The sequence below is a fragment of the Hyperoodon ampullatus genome (assembly GCF_949752795.1).
Source record: "Hyperoodon ampullatus genome assembly, chromosome: 3".
NCBI lineage: Eukaryota > Metazoa > Chordata > Mammalia > Artiodactyla > Ziphiidae > Hyperoodon > Hyperoodon ampullatus.
The window spans coordinates 70376877-70390178 of NC_136916.1; positions in this window are offsets into that span (position 1 = coordinate 70376877).

Genomic DNA, 13302 nt, shown 5'->3' on the forward strand with positions numbered 1-13302 from the left:
AAAATTTCCCTCTTAGATTAGGAACAAGACAAGAATGCCAACTCTCACCACTTCTAGTCAACATAGTACTGAAAGTTCTAGCCAGAGCAAATAGGCAAGAAAAGGGAATAAGATTTATCCAAATTAGAAAGAAAGAAATTAAATTGTCTCTCTTTGCAGATGACATGATCTTATATAGAAAATCTTAAAGACTCCACCAAGAAATTGTTAGAACTAATAAATAAGTTCAATAAAGTTGAAGAATACAATATTAATGTACAAAAATCAGTTGCATTTCTACACACTACCAATGAATTATTTGAAAAATAAATTAAGAAAGTAATGTTTACAATAGCATCAACAACAATAAAATATTCAGAAAAAATTTATCCAAGAAGGTGAAAGATCTGTACAATAAAAACTATAAAATATGGTGAAAGAAATTGAATAAGATGCAAATAAATGGAAAGATATCCATGTTCACAGATTGGAATAATTAATATTGTTTTAATGTCTATTACTATTCAAGGCAATCTACAGATTCAATGCAATTCTTATCAAAATTTCAATGGCATTTTCCACAGAAATAGAAAAAACAATCATAAAATTTGCATAGAACTACAAAAGACCACAAATAACCAAAGTGAACTTGAGAAAGAGCAACAAAGCTGACGACATCACACTTCCTGATGTGATGTTATATTACAAAGCTGTAGTAATCAAAATAGTATGGCACTGGCATAGAAACAGACACATAGACTAGTGGATCAGAACAGATAGCGCAGAAATAAACTCACACATATATGATCAACTAACCTATGACTAGGGCACCAAGAATAGACAATGAAGAAAGGACTGTCTCTTTAATAAATGGTGTGGCAAAAATTAGATATCTGCATGCAAAACAATAAAATTTCTTATAACATATTTTTAAAAACCTCAAAATGAACTAAAGACTGAAACATAAGGCTTGAAACCATTGGTATTTGTGGGAATGTGAATTGGTATAGCCATTATGAAAATAGTGTGGAGGTTCCTTAAAAATTAAAAATAGAACTATCATAAAATTCAGAATCCCACTACTGGATATATATCCAAAAGAACTGAAATCAGGGTCTCAAAGAGATATCTGCACTCCCATGTTCATTGTGCATATTAAAAATATCCAAGATATGGAAACAACCAACTAGAGTTGGTTCATCAGATAAACTGTTCATGAATAAAGAAAAAGTATATGTATATATATATATATATATATATGTATACACATACATACATATATATGAATAGTATTCAGCCATAAAAGGAAAGAACACCCTGTCATTTGTGGCAACATGAATAAACCTGGAGGACATTATGCTACATGAAATAGGCCAGAAAGTGAAAGACAAATACTGTATAATCTTACTTATATGTGGAATCTAAAACATCAAATTCATACAACCAGGGAATGGCATTGGTGGTTACCAGTGCTAGTGGGTAGAAAGTGGGAAGATGTTGTTCAAAGGGTACTAGCTTTAGTTATAAGATGACTACGTTCTGTGAATCTAAGTCACAACATGGTGACTTAGTTTTTACTGTCTTAGTTTTTACTGTATTTTGTACTTGAAACTTGCTAGGAGAGTTGATCTTAAGTGTACTTACCACACACACAAAAAGTAACAATATGTAGTGATGGATGTATTAATTAACTTAATTGTGGTAATCATTTCACAGTGTATACTTATATCAAACCATCCTGTTGTAAACCTTAAATATATAAAAATTTTGTCAATTATATTTCCACAAATCCTGAAAAAAAAATGATAGATCAACTAGGCAAATGAAGAAAAAAATAGAAAACATAACAACATGTACCAGACATCTGTAGACTACACCACTCCAAAACAGTACAATACACATTCTTCTCAAGTGCACATGGAACATTCTCCAGGATAAGCATATGTTAGGCCATATAACCCACCTCAATAAATTTTTTAAAAATTGAAATCATACAACTCATATTCTATGACCACAAAGATGTATTATATTATAAACCAATAACAGAAGAAAACTTGGGAAAAATCACAACGATGTGAAAATTAAACAATACACTCCTAAAAACCCAATGAGGTAAAGAACAAATCAGAGGACAAATTAGAAATATCTTGAGATGAATAAAATTGAAGAAACAACATAATAAAATTTTGTGGATGTACTAAAGCAGTACTTAAAGGGAAATTTATAACAATAAATGCTTATATTTAAAAAAAGGAAATAAATCAATAAGCTAACTTTCCACCATAAGAAAAAATAAAAGAGCAAATTTAACCCAAAATAAGTAGAAGGAAGGAATAATAAAAATTAGCATGTTAATAAAGAAATAGTGAAAAGAAAACAATAGAGAAAATTAATGAAACTAGAGTTGGTTCTTTGTAAATATCAATCAAATTATCATACCATTAGCTAGACTGAACAAGAAAGAAAGAGGGAAGATTCAAGTTACTGAAATCAGAAATAAAAGTAAGGACATAACTACTCACCTTACAGAAATAAAATTTATTTAGGGAGGAGGGAGTCAAGATGGCAGAAGAGTAGGAGCATATGGAGTTCATCTCTCGCTACAAATGCATCAAGAATACATCTACAAATGGAACAGTTCTCAAAGAGTGCCTGCTGAACACTACCATAGGACCTCAGACACCTAAAAGGACAAGAAAGATCCTCATGTAACCACGTATCATGAAAGAAAGAAGAAGGGAAAAGGAAGAGGAGAGGAGAGGAAGCAGGACGAGACTTGCACCCTTGGGGTGGGGGACCCTGAAGGAGAGGAAAGGTTCCTGTATCTGGGGAAGCCCCCTCACTAGTGGGGAGATTATTTGGGACAGAAGGGGAGCATTGGGGTCTCAGAGGAGAGGGCAGAAACTGGTCTGTGGCAGGCAGGACAAAGTGAGAATTACACAGATGGTCCATGGAACAGCCCTGCATTCCCCAGCCTGAGACGTGTGTCTGCTGATGCACACGGGGGCTGGGTGTTGGAACATGGGGTTTGGAGAGCAGACCCAGGAAGAAGATTGCTGTTGGCTGTGAGGAGACAGCCTAAGGGGATGTGAGTGAGGAACTCCACAACTGGGAAGGCTCATGGAGGAAGACCAGACTGAATAGAATTGAAGGGCCATTGTTGAGTGATGTGCAAAGGTCAGGGCTGCCATTGCAGCCTCTCTCCTCAAGCACCAGCCCTGCCTCCCCAGGCACTAGGGAGGGCTGCTGCCAGAGTGGGCTAATGTGCCCCTGACTGCTGCCTCCTTTGTCCTCACTCTGCCTGGGTGGCCTGCTCTCCCCAGTCACCACCTCAGCCCCCTCCCACCTGATGGGCCTGCAGTCTTGATCAACACCCCAGCACTCTCCCACCTGGGTGGGCTCGTGTGCCCCAATTGCCACTCTGGCCCCCTCCTGCCTGAGAGGGCTTCTGTACCCTGATCGCCACTCCATCCATGGGTGGGTGTATGTGCTCTGGCAATCCCAAGAACAGATGCAGGTGGATGACCCACACACAGAGGTGGGGCTGAAACCACAGCTGAGCCCCAGGGGCTGTGTGACTAAGGAAGAAGAGCTGAAATCTCTCCTCATGGCTGCATGAACTGTGGATTTACACTTCCACTGGTGGCTTTGTAAATTCAGTGCCCATGGAACATTCAAATGGACAAGTGCTCCTGAAGCTGAGACGGGTCTGGCTTTAGCAGCTGTGGGATTTGTGGGCACATACCCGTGGGTGTTGGGCCAGGCCAGAGTCTGAGCTGCCTCTATAGCTCCCACTCTGGGTACAGGTGCACAACTAATGCAGTCCTAGTTGTGACCTCAGTGGATCTGTGCTAGTGGCCTGGTGAAAACAACACTTTAGAGTCACCAGGGCCAATTGCCAGCATACTCACAATTAAGGTGGGACTGAGAGCAGTCCAACAACAGTGTATTTTGTGAGCCCACACAACAGGCCAAAGAGGACACAACAGAGCACATTCGCAGGCGAACAGCTCCAGAAGAGGAATACTCAGTGGCTTCTCTCCCAGTGAGAGTGCTCCAATCCCACCTACCTCACACCACAGACCAGAAACACAGCTAAGAAACACATTTGAGGGCTTCTGCTCCAACAACTAGGGAGCAGACCCTGCCCATGATAGGGCAGCGAGGGACAACCACAGAGCAAAGGGGAGGCTCCACTTTATATCCAGGGCAGGCTGTGGTCACCAGAACACCAGCCAAATGCACTATCAAGGGGATAATGGCCAGCATACACTGAGGAAAGAGGTGACAGTGATCCACACTAAAAACAGCTCTCATACTAAAAACAACAAAACAACAACAACAAATTACATGCATATATATATATATATATATATATATATATATATATATATATATATATATATATATATATATATCCCACTCAGGCTAAACAGTGATGTTCCCACATAAAAATAGGTTTCCAAGACAGCCTGAGAGTCTAGCTTCAGGAGAAAGAACTCCCAGCACATATAACTTGAAGGCCAGTGGGGCTTTACTGCAGGAGCCCCACAGGGCTGGGAGAAATGGAGACTCCACTCTTGGAGGGTTCACACAGGTCTAACATGCACTGGGACCCAGCACAAAGCAGTACATCCATAGAAACCTGGGCTAGACCTACCTAGGTGTGTTAGAGGGTCTCCTGGGGAGGTGGGGGTTGGCTGTAGCTCACTGTGAGGACAAGGACACTGGTAGCAGAGGCCCCAGGGAATATTAATCAGAGTGAGCTCTCTTGGAGGTCCTCATTTAAGCACCAAGAGCCGGTTCCACCCCACAGCCTGCAGGCTCCATTGCTGGAACGTCTCAGGTCAACAACCAGCAAGACAGGAACACAGCCTCACCTATCAGCAGACAGGCTGCCTAAAATGGTACTAAGTTCACAGCCAGCTCAAAACATATCCCTTGACACAGACCTGCCCACCAGAGGGCGGCAGGAAGGCCCACTGGAGGGCAGGCAGGAAGCCTGCACAAGCCCCTGGACCGACCTAACCCACCAGAGGACAGACACCAGAAGCAAGAGAAACTATGATCCTGCAGCCTGTGGAAAGGAGACCACAAACACAGTAAGTTAAACAAAATGAGATGAGAGAGAAATATTGCAGATGAAGGAGCAAGGTAAAAACCTACAAGAACAACTAAATGGAGAAGAGATAGGCAATCTAGCATAGTAATGATAGTAAAAATAATCCAAAATCCCAGAAAAAGAATAGAGGCACAGACCAAGAAGATACAAGAAATGTTTAATATAGAAATAGAAGATTTAAAGAACAAACAGAGATGAACAACACAACAACTGCAATGAAAAATACACTATAAGGAATCAGTAGCAGAATAAGAGGCAGAAGACTGAATAAGTGACCTGAAAGAGAGTGGTGAAATCACTGCCACATAACAGAATAAAGAAAAAAGAATGAAAAGATATGTGGACAGTCTCAGAGACCTCTGGGACACCATTAAACACACCAACATTCACAGTACAGGGGTCCCCAAAGAAGAAGAGGAAGCAAAGGGGCCTGAGAAAATACTTGAAGAGACTATAGTCAAAAACTTCCCTAACATGAGAATGGAAATAGTTACCCAAGTTCAGGAAGTGCAGAAAGACCCATACAGGATAAACCCAAGGAGGAACATGCAGAGACACATATTAATCAAACTAACAAAAATTAAATACAAAGAAAAAAACATTAAAATCAACAAGGGAAAAACAACAAATAACATACAAGGGAATCCCCATAAGGATATCAGCTGATATTTTACCAGAAACTCTGCAGGTCAGAAGGGAGTGGCACAATATATTTAGAGTAATGAAAGGGAAAAACCTACAACCAAGAATATGCTACCCAGTGAGGCTTTCATTTAGATTTGACAGAGAAATCAAGAGCTTTACAGAAAAGCAAAAAATAAGAGAATTCAACACCAAACCAGATTTGAATCAAATGCTAAATTTCTCTATGGGGGGTGGGGGGAGGAAGAGGCCACAACTATAAATGAGAAAATTACCAATGCGAAAGCTCACTGGTAAAGGCAAACATACACAGTACAAGTAGGAAATCATCACACACAAATATTATATTAAAACCAGCAGTTGTGAGAAGAGGAAAGTACAAGTATAGGAAATGGGAATCACACTTGAAATTAAGAGAACAACACCTTAAAACAACTTTGCATATATAGACTCCTATGTTAAAACCTCATGGTAAACGCAAACCAAAAAACTACAATAGATACACACTCACAAAAGAAAAAGCAACCCAAACACAACACTAAAGATGGTCATCACACCACAAGAGAAGAGAACAAAAGAGAAAGGGAAGAAAAAAGACCTACAAAAAGAAACCCAAAACAATTGAATGGCAATAGGAACATACATGTCGATAACTACCTTAAATGTAAATGGACAAAATGCTCCAATCAAAAGACAGAGAGTGGCTGAATGGATACAAAAACAAGACCTTTACATATGCTGTCTACAAGAGACCCACTTCAGACCTAAGGACACATACAGACTAAGTGAGGGGATAGAAAAACATATCCGTGCAAATGGAAATCAAAAGGAAGCTGGAGAAGCAATATTCGTATCAGACAAAATAGACTTTAAAACAAAGACTGTTACAAAAGACAAGGAAGGACACTACATAATGATCAAGGGATTAATCCAAGAATATACAACAATTGTAAATATATATTCACCCAACATAGGAGCACCTCAATATATAACACAAATGCTAACAACCATAAAAGGAGAAATAAACAGTAACACAGTAATAGTGAGGGATTTTTAATACCCCATTTACACCAATGGGCAGATCATCCAGAAAGAAAATAAATAAGGAAACACAAGCCTTAAATGACACATTAGACCAGATAGACTTAACTGATATTTCTAAGACATTCCATCCAAAAGCAGAAGAATACACTTTCTTCTCAAGTGCACATGGACCATACTCCAGGGTAGATCACATCTTGGGCCAAAAATTGAGCCTCGGTAAATTTAAGAAAATTGAAATCATATCAAGCATCTTTTCTAATCACAATGTTGAGATTAGAAATTAATTACAGGAAAAAATGTGAAAAACACAAACACATGGAGGCTAAACAATATGTTACTAAACCACCAACAGATCACTGAAGAAATCAAAGAGGAAATTAAAAAATACCTAGAGACAAATGACAATGAAAACACAATGATCCAAAACCTATGGGACACAGCAAAACCTGTTCTAAGAAGGAAATTTATAGCAATACAACCTTACCTCTGGAAACAAGAAAAATCACAAATAAACAACTTAACCTGACACCTAAAGCAACTAGAGAAAAAAGAACAAACAAAACCCAAAGTTAGTAGAAGGAAAGAAATCATAAAGATCAGAACAGAAATAAATGATATAGAGACAAAGAAAACAATAGCAAAGATCAATGACACTAAAAGCTGGTTCTTTGAGAATATAAACAAAATTGATAAACCTTTAGCCAGACTCATTAAGAAAAAGAGGGAGGGCTTCCCTGGTGGCACAGTGGTTAAGAATCTGCCTGCCAATGCAGGGAACACGGGTTTGAGCCCTGGTCCGGGAAGATCCCACATGCCACAGAGCAACTAGGCCCATGCTCCACAACTACTGAGCCTGTGCTCTAGAGTCTGCAAGCCACAACTACTGAGCCCGTGTGCCTAGAGCCTGTGATCGCAACAAGAGAAGCCACCGCAATGAGAAGCTCGCACAGCACAACGAAGAGTAGCCCCCACTCACTGCAGCTAAAAGAAAGCCCATGCACAGCAATGAAGACCCAACGCAGCCAAAAATCAATAAATAAATATTTTTAAAAAACAGCAGAAAAGGATTCAAATCAATAAAATTAGGAAGGAGAAAGGAGAAGTTACAACTGACACCACAGAAATACAGAGGATCATAAGAGACTACTACAAGCAAATATGTATCAATAAAATGGGCAACCTAGAAGAAATAGACAAATTCTTAGAAAGGTACAACCTTCCAAGACTGAATCAGGAAGAAATAGAAAATATAAACAGACAAATCACAAGTACTGAAATTGAAACTGTGATTTTAAAACTCCCAACAAACAAAAGTCCAGGACCACATAGCTTCACAGGCATATTCTATCAAACTTTTAGAGAAGAGTTAACACCTATCTTTTTGAAACTCTTCCCAAAAATTGCAGAGGAAGAAACACTCCCAAGCCCATCCTATGAGGCCACCATCATCCTGATATGAAAACCAGACAAAAGTACCACAAAAAAGAAAATTACAGGCCAATATCACTGAGGAACATAGATGCAAAAATCCTCAACAAAATACTAGCAAATCGAATCCAACAACACATTAAAAGGATCATACACCATGATTAAGTGGGATGTATGCCACGGATGCAAGGATTCTTCAGTATACACGTCAATCACTATGATGCACCACATTAACAAATTGAAGAATAAAAACTATATGATCATCTCAATAAATGCAGAAAAGAATTTGACAAAATTCAACACCCATTTATGATAATAACTCTCCAGAAAGTGGACATAGAGGGAACCTACCTCAACATAATAAAGGCCATATATGACAAACCCATAGCAAACATCATTCTCAACAGTAAAAAACTGAAAGCATTTCCTGTAAGATCAGGAACAAGACAAGGATGTCCACTCTCACCAATTTTAATCAACATAATTTTGGAAGTCCTAGCCATGGCAATCAGAGATGAAAAAGAAATAAAAGGAATCCAAATTGGAAAAGAAGAAGTAAAACTTCATATGACATACTATACATGGAAAATCCTAAAGATGCTACCAGAAGACTACTAGAGCTCATCAATGAATTTGGTAAAGTTGCAGGATACAAAATTAATGCACAGGAATTTCTTGCATTCCTATACACTAACAATGTAAGATCAGAAAGAGAAATTAAGGAAACAGCTCTATTTACCACCACATCAAGAAGAATAAAATACCTAGGAATAAACCTACCTAAGGAGGCAAAAGACCTGTACTCAGAAAACTATAAGATACTGATGAAAGAAATCAAAGATGACACAAACAGGTGGAGAGATACACCATGTTCTTGGATTGGAAGAAACAGTATTGTCAAAATGACTATACTACCCAAGGTAATTTATAGATTCAATGCAATCCCTATCAAATTACCAATAGCATTTTTCACAGAATTAGAACCAAAAAATTTACAATTTGTATGGAAACACAAAGGACCCCAAATAGCCAAAGCAATCTTGAGAAAGAAAAACAGAGCTGGAAGAATAAGCCTCCCTGACTTCAGACTATACTGCAAATCTAAATTAATCAAAACAGTATGGTACTGACACAAAAACAGAAATATAGATCAGTGGAACAGGATAGAAAGCCCAGATACAAACCCATACACCTATGGTCAATTAAACTATGACAAAGGAGGCAAGAATATACAATGGAGAAAAGACAGTCTCTTCAATAAGTTCTGTGGGAAAACTGGACAGCTACATGTAAAAGAATGAAATTAGAACGCTGCCTAACACCATACACAAAAGTAAACTCAAAATGGATTAAAGACCTAACTGTAAGCCTGGATACTATAAAAGTAGGCAAAAAACATAGGCAGAACATGCTCTGACATAAATTGCAGCAATTGATCCACTTCCTAGAGTAATGAAAATAAAAACAAAAATAAACAAGTGGGACCTAATTAAACTTGAAGGCTTTTACACATCAAAGGAAACCATAAACAAAATGAAAAGACAACCCTCAGAATGGGAGAAAATATTTGTAAATGAAGCAACCAACAAGGGATTAATCTCCAAAATATACAAACAACTTACGCAGTTTGATATCAAAAAAATAAATAACCCAATCAAAAAATGGGCAAAAGATCTAAATAGACACTTTTCCAAAGAAGACATACAGATGGCCGAAAAGTACATAAAAGATGATCAACATCATTAATTATTAGAGAAATGCAAGTCAAAACTACAATAAGGTACCACGTCACACCAGTCAGAATGGTCATCATCAAAAAATCTACAAAAAATAAATGCCAAGGAGGGTGTGGAGGAAAGAGAATCCTCCTACACTGTTGGTAGGAATGTAAATTGATACAGCCACTATGGAGAACAATATGGAGGTTCCTTAAAAAACTAAAAATAGAGCTATCATATGATCCAGCAATCCCACTCCTGGGCATATATCTGGAGAAAACCATAATTTGAAAGGATTATGCACCCCAATGATTATTACAGCACTATTTATAATAGCCAGGACATGAAGGCAACCTAAATGTCCATTGAGCAATGAATGGATAAAGAAGATGTGGTATATATATACAATGGAATATTACTCAGTCATAAAAAAGAATGAAATTATGTTATTTGCAGCAACATGGATGGGCCTAGAGATTGCCATACTGAGTAAAGTAAGTCAGAGTAAGACAAATGTCATATGATATCTCTTATATGTGGAACTTGAAAAATGGTACAAATGAACTTATTTACAAAACAGAAATAGAGTCACAGATGTAGAAAACAAACTTAGGGTTACCTGGAGGATAGGTGGGGGTGGGGATAAATTGGGAGATTGCGATTAACACACACTACTATATATAAAATAGGTAACTAATAAGAACCTACTGTATAGCACAGGGAACTCTTCAATATTTTGTAATGACCTATATAGGAAAATAATCTAAAAAAGAGTGGATATATGTATATGTATAACTGATTCACTTTGCTGTATACCCGAAACTAAAACAACATTGTAAATCAACTATACTCCAATATTTTTTTAAGTATATAAGGATATTGTGAGCAATGTTAAAAAATTAGATAATTTATGAGAGGGACAAATTTCTTGAGAGGCACACACTGTCAAAACTCAAGCAGTAGAAAAATCAGAATAGATAATTTACAATTCAAGAGATTGAATCCTAACAAACATTTAAAGAAATAATACTAATCCTTTACACACTCTTTCAAGTGAAATAGAGGAGGAAGAAACAATTCACAGCTATGTGGCCCATTCAATGAGGCCCATAACACCCTGATACCAAAACCAGACAAAGACATCACAAGGAAAGAAAACTACAGACTATGGTTTCTGCTCTGATGTATAATGAGATTAGAAGTCATTACAGCCACCTTCATGGGAAAAAGTATGAACAAACTAAAGTGAATAACTGTTTTAAACTAATCAGAGAATTGAGGTCAGAAGGCAAACCACCATGCAAAAGCTCACGAGATAGGCAAATACAGAGAATCAGCTTGCTGGGAATAGAAACTGCTGAAGACAGCAACTGATAGAAACATTTAAAGGATAATTGATGAATTGCTGGAGTATGGACTCGGTAGAGACTTAAAAACTACTGAAAGCCCAGTCTTAGAAGAGCTCCACATTTCTGTGAGGTTTTCCTAGAGAAGCCTAAAGAGATTCTCACATTTAAGATGCAGAAAAATGCCCTCATGCTTCAGTCATGTTTAAGGAAAAGCAACCATTTAAAAATGTGCCTACGCGGAAAGCAGCCATTTTGAAAAAGTCTCAGAGCATTCTGTTCCCCATGGCAGTGGTCTGCCCTCTGGGGAAACTACTTCACCTGAGCCTTGTCTGAACTAGGGGAAATGCAACTGGATGACATGAGCCCCCTCTGGCCTCCACTTATCACATAAGGGAAGAAAAATATAGTCTAAGTCACTCTTCTGAAAGTCATAGCCCAGAGGGATTTAATCATAAGGTTATAGAACACTCATCCCTAATACCATACTACAACATCAACAGGTCTTTAGTTTAATAGCAGTGGATTACTACTGAGAGAGATGCAAGACACAGACTCTACTCAAGAAGAAATTTCTAGAAAAACCCCAAAACAATGTGGGAACAAAAATAGTAGAGGAGATTGAAGCTTCTTACACCTATAGCTACAGAAAACATTAAACATAGCATAACCCCTAATCAGATAAATAGGAGACCTCACACAAGGGCCTATTATCTCAGATCCTATTATTCAATATATCTTGTTTTGTTTCAACAAAAATTACAAGGCATGCTAAAGACAGGAAAAAACGCAGTCTGAAGAGACAAAGCAAGCATCAGAATGATACTCAGATATAGCAGAAATTAGAAATTATCAGATCATGAATTTTAAATGGACTATGATTAATATAACAAGTCTTCTAACATAAAAATTAGGCATACTATTGAATCATGTTTTTTAATCCTCTCTGCCAATCTCTTTCTCTTATAATGAGGTGAAATTTACATAACATAAAAATAATGTGCAATTCAGTGACATTTAGTAATATACAATGTCATGCAACATTAACTCTTCCGAGTTTCTAAAAATTTTCATCACTCCAAAAAGAAAACCTCATACCCATTAAACAGTTTATTCCAATTGCTCCTTCCTCCAGCCTCTGACAACCATAAATCTGCTTTCTGTCTCTATGGATTCTCCTATTCTGAATATTTTATGTAAATGGAATCACAATAAGTGACCTTTGTGTCTGACTTGACTAACTTCGCATTATGTTTTTTGATGTTCATTTATGTAGTAGCATCTATTAGTACTTTATTTCTTTGTATGACTCAAAAATATGCCATTCAATGGCTACATGACATTTTGTTTATCCATTTACCATTTGATGGGCTTTGGGGCTGTGTCCACCTATTGGGTATTGTGAATACTGCTGTTAGAAAAATTGTGTACAAGTTATGTTTGAATCTCTCTCTCTCTCGGTCTATATCTATTAGTGTAATTGCTGTGTTATATGGTAATTCTATGTTTAGCTTATTGAAGAATTGCAAAACTGTTTTCCACAGTGGCTGTATCATTTTACATTCCCACCAGTAATGGACAAGTGTTCCAATTTCTTCATATTTTCACCAGCACTTGTTACTTTCCAGTTTCATATAAATTATAGCCATCTAGTGGGTGTGAAGTGGTATCTCATTGTGATTTTGATTTGCATCTTACTAATAATGACAAATGATGCTGAGCATCTTTTAATGTACTTGTTGGTCATTTGCATATCTTATTTGCAGAAATGTCTATTCAAGTCCTTTGCCCAATTAAAAATTGTGCATCAAAGGACACTATAACAAAAGTGAAAAGACATTCCATAGAATGGGAGAAAACATTTGCATATCATAGATCTAATAAAGGTTTAGTTTTCAGAATATATAAAAAAAACTTTTAAAATTCAACACAAAAAGTTAGGTTGTTTGTCTTTTTGTGTTGAATTTTAAAAGTTTTTTTTATATATTCTGAAAACTAAACCTTTATTAGATCTATGATATGC